Genomic DNA, 6,000 nt, shown 5'->3' on the forward strand with positions numbered 1-6,000 from the left:
GAAAAATTACAAGAGGACCTTATGAGATTGGGAGACGGGGCATCTAAATGGCAGATGATGTTTAATGTGAGCAAGTGCAAAGTGATGCATGTAGGAAAGAGGAACCCGAATTATAGCTACGTCATGCAAGATTCCACGTTAGGAGTCACCGACCAGGAAAGGGATCTAGGTGTCGTCTTTGATGATACGTTGAAACCCTCTGCTCAGTGTGCGGCGGCAGCTAAGAAAGCAAATAGAATGTTAGGTATTATTAGAAAAGGAATGGAAAACAAAAATGAGGACATTATAATGCCTTTGTATCGCTCCATGGTGTGACCGCACCTCGAATATTGTGTTCCACTCTGGTCGCCGCATCTCAAAAAAGATGTAGTGGAATAGGTAAAGGTACAGAGAACGGTGACAAAAATGATAAAAGGGATGGGAAGATTTCCCTATGAGGAAAGGCTGAAGCGGCTAGGGCTCTTCAGCTTGGAGAAAAGATGGCCGAGGGCAGATATGATAGAGGTCTATAAAATAATAAGTGGAGTAGAACGGGTAGACGTGAATCGCTTGTTTACTCTTTCCAAAAAGACTAGGACTAGGGGGCATGCAATGAAGCTACAAAGTAATAAATTTAAAACGAATTGGAGAAAATCTTTCTTCACTCTATGAGTAATTAAACTCTGGATTTCGTTGCCAGAGAATGTAGTAAAAGTAGTTAACTTAGTGGGGTTTAAAAAAGGTTTGGATGGCTTCCTAAAGAAAAAGTCCATAGACCATTATTAAAATGGACTTGGGGAAAATCCACTGCTTATTTCTGGGATAAGCAGCATAAAATGTATTGTACTTTTTTGGAATCTTGCCAGGTACTTGTGTCCCGGATTGGCCACTGTTAGGATGCACTGGGTTTGATGGACCTTCGGTCTGTCCCAATTTGGCAATACTTATTTATGTAATGTACTGAAAAGGACTATGGGTCAATTGACTGTATGTGCACTCAGTCTGTAGTAAGACAATTTTAATTCATGACCTGATTAATGATACACAAGTGGGTTTGACTTTTATGACAGAAACTTGGTTGCCAGATCCTAATTCTCCCCATGTGTTAGAACTTTGTCCTACAGGTTATTGGATATTACATAATCCTAGACAAGACAGAAATGGAGGTAGGTTGGCTATTATTTATAAAGATTCTTTTACCATCACAAAGGTAGAAAACATTATGGAGAAGGGTTTAGAAGTGATGGTTTGCCAACTTTCTGGTTTTATGAAGAAGGAGAAACTGGTGATAATTTTAATCTATAGGTCACCCGGATCTTGGTGACCTATAGATTAAAATTAGTGAGTGGATACTTGAAATCATAGCTTGATATACGCTTGTTTTTAAGGAATTAATTATTTTAGGAGATATGAATATCCACTTGGAAAACTATAGTGATATTTCAGGACAGCAGTTTTTAGATTGTTTTGTTGCAGTTGGATCTTATGATTGATACTGATCAAGTGACACATAAAGATGGTCATACCCTTGATTTTTTTTGGCTTTCACCAAAAGGAATGACTCAGACACTAATAGGACATGAGAAGTGGGATGCTGTTCCTTGGACTGATCATTTTGTTATCAAATTTTTTCTAAGACTATTTAAAAGCTTTCAATCCAGTTCTAAGATTAATACATGTCTTGGCCAGGGAAAAAATTGATACAGATCATTTTTTGGCAAAAAGTGGGGAGAGAACTAAAATCAGATATACAACAACCAGAACAACAGCTACAGGTTTGAAATAATGCAGTATCTTTATATTTAGATGAATTAGCACCTCTGAAAAAACAGAATCACTGGTATACATCACAGTTGGCAAATCTTAAGAAGAGCTGTGGGAGGCTAGAGAGATCCTGGAGTAAAACTAAGGATCCTGGTATTTATAGATAGTGGAAAGAAGAGATTAAAATATATAAACATTTTGTTGTGTCAAAAAGGGAATATTATGGAAAAATGATAGCTGATTCAGAAAATTAATCAAAACGTTTTTTTCTAAATATTCAACTCATTGATTACAACCGATAAGGTGCAAATGATTTCACAAGAAATACAACAAACTACAGTGGATGAGTTAGCAAATTATTTCCGCAACAAAATTGATATTATTAGACAAATAGGCATATTTTCAAAGCACTTAGCCTTCCAAAGTTCCATAGAAACCTATGGAACTTTGGAAGGCTAAGTGCTTTGAAAATATGCCTGAAAGTCTTGTTGAAACCAGACAGGATTGCCAATGGTGAGAGCAACAAGAAAGCTGGTTACCTAGATGTTTGTCCTTCTTATTTACTTAAGACAGCACCCACTGACATAGTGGTCTGGTTGATAATGGGGCTCATTTTCAAAGCACTTAAAGTTCATAGGTTTCTATGTTACTATATAAGTCTAAGCACTTTGAAAATACGCCTCAATGTTTGTTAATTCTATTCTGAGTACGGAGTTATCCCCTTAATTTGGCATATATTATGCTGACTCCTATTTCCAAATCAATGGGAGCTGATTTGTCTAAGCCTGAAAATTAAAGACCAGTGGCAAGCATACCATGGCTTGTTAAACTTATTGAATCTGTTGTGAATACTCAGTTATGTGACTACTTGAGTAGATTTGACATTCTTCATATTTCACAACACAGTTTCAGACCACTACATAGTACTGAAACTTTGTTGCTGGAAATGGTAACTGAAATCAGACTGAGAAAGCAAATGATTTTGCTACAATTCAAAATATATCAGCCGCCTTTGGTGCGGTTAACCATGATCAACTGTTGAATAGGCTTAGATTGGAGTGAGTGGTACTGTTTTAAAATGGTTTATTGAGTTTTTACAGAGGAGAATATATAGTGTAAGAAAGGATTCTAAGGTATCCTTGCAATGGAATGCAGATTGTGGAGTTCCTCAAGGGTCACCGTTGTTTCAACATCTATTTAAGTATGATGGGAATAGTGCTGTCCACCTTGGGATTATTGGTCTACTCATATGCTGATAATATTTTTCTTCTTTGTGAAGCTCGAGAAAAGTGTGAAGATACTATGACTTTCTTGAGGGAGATTGTCATAAAAACTGATAACTGGTCTAAAGCTAATTTTCTGAAATTTAATATTATTATTATTAGCATTTGTATAGCGCTACCAGGTGCACGCAGCGCTGAACACCTGACACAAAGAGAGACAGTCCCTGCTCAAAAGAGCTTACAATCTAAATAATACAGACAAGACAAGACAGTTACGGGTGAGGGAAGTACTGGGTGAGAAGGAAGGAAGGAATTTTCTGAAATTTAATAGACTAAAGACTAAGATTGTTTGGATTGGAGATTATGAGAAGTTGACAGCTAAGCGTTTGGAATTGAGTACAGGTGAGAAGCTAATTATTGAGGACCACTCAAAAGTGTTGGGAGTCATTATTGATTCAGGCTTAACTTTTGAATTACATGTGAAGGCTTTATCTAAAAAATAAATGTTTCCGATTATGGCAGCTGAGAGCAATTCGATCTAAATTACACCTGGATAACTTTAGAACAGTGGCACAGGCAGTTCCTGATCCCATACTTAGATTACTGTAACTCACTATTTGAGGGTCTTATCAAAAAACTGTTACAAAAACTTCAATTTATGAAGAATACAGCAGCAAGATTGATTTACAGCCTGGGAAAGTATGAAAGAGCATCCCCACTGTTGGAGCTACATTGGCTTCCTGTATCTTCAAGATTGAAGTTTAAGCAAACATGTATGATGAACAAAATGCTAGATCTGGTAGACTGATTAATTATTTGGATTTCCCATCATCTTTTTCCTCAGGTAGAATGGAACACTGTTTGAAATTAAACTATCCATCCTTTAAGGGTTTTTGGAAGAAATCCATGCTAGAGCGTTCCTTTTTAGATCAGGGAGTTAGGCTTTGGAACAGATTGCCCTTAGAAATTTGGAAAATAACACAATATTATTTCTTCATGAAAGCGTTGAAGTTTTTTTGTTTGGTGAGAAAGATGTTTTTTAGTTTCAATGTATTTGTCTGTTTGCACTGTATAGTGCGAGCAGACTGCTCCCCATATAACGACAGCTCCAGACCTGCCGTAAACTTTTGGATGTTAAAGGTAGGTGCTCCTTTCTGTGCAGTGCATGAAAACATCTGTACTTCAGTCAGAATGCTCATTTTAATACTAATGAGCTCTTTGTAATATATTTTAATAGGATTATTGGTGGCTGCTATGCTGAATTTTACCCCGTTCAGCATAGCAGCTGAAGTGAGACACTGAAGTGCTTTGTGTTTTAGACACTAAATAACGTGCGTACTAGACTGGCTACAACCAATCTAAATCAATCGTTGCCAGGACATGAGCTTTGTGCATCAGGACCTCAGTCTGCTGCACTAACCAAGACTACTCCTCCACTCCATGCGTATTACTCTGGTGGATCCTTTTCCACTGTTCCATTATCAGGCAGTGTATGTTCCTCAGGGCTTTAGCTAAGGACCTCTTCTCTTCTCTCTGTATACTTGTTTCCCTTGGTGCTCTGATCTCCTCAAGGTTTTCAGTACCATGATTTCACTCTTTACACCAGAAATTTCACCAGAATCCAGACCCAAGTCTCAGCTGATTTGATCATTGTAGCTGTCCAGGTTGTCTGGCATGCAGATAAATTAAACTAAATTTTCCTTTGCACCCAGACCAGTCCAGACTAATGGGTTGAGACCATCTACCAGCGGATGGAGACAGAAAAAAGTAGTTCCAAGTAATTCACCCCTTAAGCATTTTGTGCAGCCTGGAATGCTCAGTATTTTTCTCTGAGGAGTACTTTCAAAGCACTTAGACTTACAAAGTTACTTGAAGGTGTATTTTCAAAGCACTTAGAATAAGGAGGTCCTGACATATTCTAGAGGAATATGGTCAAGGAAGTATTTCTCCATAGAAAGAATAGTAAATAAATAAAATATATGGAGTCAGTTTTCAAGTAGATAGGTGGGGGTAAGAATGATAATCAAATTCAAGAAAGCTTAATACAAGTATAAGCGATTCTTGGTAGTGAGGAACAGACGTTACATTGAAGACCAAGTCGAGTCTGTGGCCTTGTGGTTATCTGATTCTATATTTTTATCTTCTGTTGTCCGCCCACTCTCCTTTCTCCACCTGCAGAGCTATAAAACAAAAGAGTTATAAAGATCTCATGCTTTCATTCTCAAAATATATTTCTGCCTATTTCACTAACTAATGCCATAGTTTTAAAATAACTGCTACAGGGTAGCCCCCTTAAACCCAGGCATGAAAACTAGTGCACAAAACAGTCTCTGATGTCATCAGCTATGCAACAGCTTGTGCCATTATGATGATTGCTAAGCTTTCAGAAAACCTCTTGCTCTGAAACTTGCTTTTCCACTTCGGCTCCAGTAAGCTCTGAGACTGAGCAGTACGTACTGGTAACTGCCACTGAGCTGTGTGTTATGGCTGACCTTGAAGATTTCCACTGGAAAAAGGGAGAATTCTTACTTTTCTTTTTCCCACACATCCTGTGTTCAGTATCTTTATTTCCTTCTTTATGTGTACATGAGGTCCGAGGCTTCAAGCCCCTTCCTCTCTCTGCCTAGTGCAGAAACTCCTAACCATCAGCAAACTGATTGTCACCTCATGAGCTCATGAGGAGGATTGATACTCAGTCCTGGACAGCACTGACTATGTCAGAGGGGCTTTGTGTCACACAAGTAAAGTAACTTCAGGAGAGACAGCTGCAGCTCTGCAGATGCCAGCTGCCAGGAAATCAAAATACTTAAGAGAACAGAAACCACCATCACGTCTGTCTACAGCAAGCATTACTGCCTGGAGTTTTATAGGAGCAGCGGAATGGAAAAGAGGGACAAAGCGTGAGAGATGTCATGGCATACCAGGAGGATCCCGGTGGTGGTTTCAACTACTGGAGGGTAGGCCCCCCTAGGTCAGAGAAGTCCCCTGTAGCACTGGGACTGTACTGGAGTAAAGAGAGAAAAACAACCTCAGG

The sequence above is a fragment of the Microcaecilia unicolor genome, chromosome 1 (genome assembly GCF_901765095.1).
Source record: "Microcaecilia unicolor chromosome 1, aMicUni1.1, whole genome shotgun sequence".
In the NCBI taxonomy this organism is placed as follows: Eukaryota; Metazoa; Chordata; class Amphibia; order Gymnophiona; family Siphonopidae; genus Microcaecilia; species Microcaecilia unicolor.